General features: G+C 42.8%; 1 pseudogene; it reads right to left on the bottom strand.

Annotated features, from left to right (window-relative positions):
• The window catches only part of LOC139150786 (nucleosome assembly protein 1-like 1), a 12,019-nt pseudogene extending 11,350 nt beyond the window's left edge, over window positions 1-669 (bottom strand).

The raw sequence follows: 669 nt of genomic DNA, 5'->3' as shown, positions 1-669 counted from the left end.
CCCATGCTGTACATCACGTCTTGAAGTACTTCTTGTCTAATTTGCAATTATTCCACTATAGATCGTCTAACAGAAATCGCGGGAAATGTGGAAGGTATTGCCTTCTGGGCAAAATGCACCTGGTTCCTTCTGACAGTGGCTCCGCGCACATGTTGCTTTAATTATCATCGAGTGTATCGGCTATTATAATCGTTGATGAGCAGGCATCCGCTCAGGTTTTTTTCCCTCTGCCCCGTGCAGTTTATTTTTATATTAAACAATTGTTAGTGGCGTTGGTTTCATCGAAACATCCCTTCTTAAACTGTGCTATGTGATTGGAAACACAACCTCCGATATTATGGTGGAGTGTTGTGCAGGAGCAATTACGTACTTGATTTGTTACAGTGTTATTTTTACTGGCGCGTCATTTTTGAAGGGCATCCATTGTCATGGTTACCGTTCGTGTTGTCTCAGTCAATGACGCATTTTGCAGCTGTTACGTGTATATCTTCTGGCATTCAGTATCGTGTGTTTTGTGAATTCTTCATTCGCGAAGTCTGACGGAGCTATTAAAAAGCGTTGCCGACATTCAGTGAATTCAACCCGGTCAATCTACTTTACTAAGCCTCCAATGTTGCAGTGGAAAAAGCGACAGTCGCAGTTCCTGAGACTCGATGGAAGGTTCTTCAT

Source organism: Ptychodera flava, chromosome 15, assembly GCF_041260155.1.
Source record: "Ptychodera flava strain L36383 chromosome 15, AS_Pfla_20210202, whole genome shotgun sequence".
Taxonomy (NCBI): Eukaryota; Metazoa; Hemichordata; class Enteropneusta; family Ptychoderidae; genus Ptychodera; species Ptychodera flava.
Note: the sequence above shows the minus strand (reverse complement) of the source record. Positions and strands in the feature narration are given on the sequence as shown.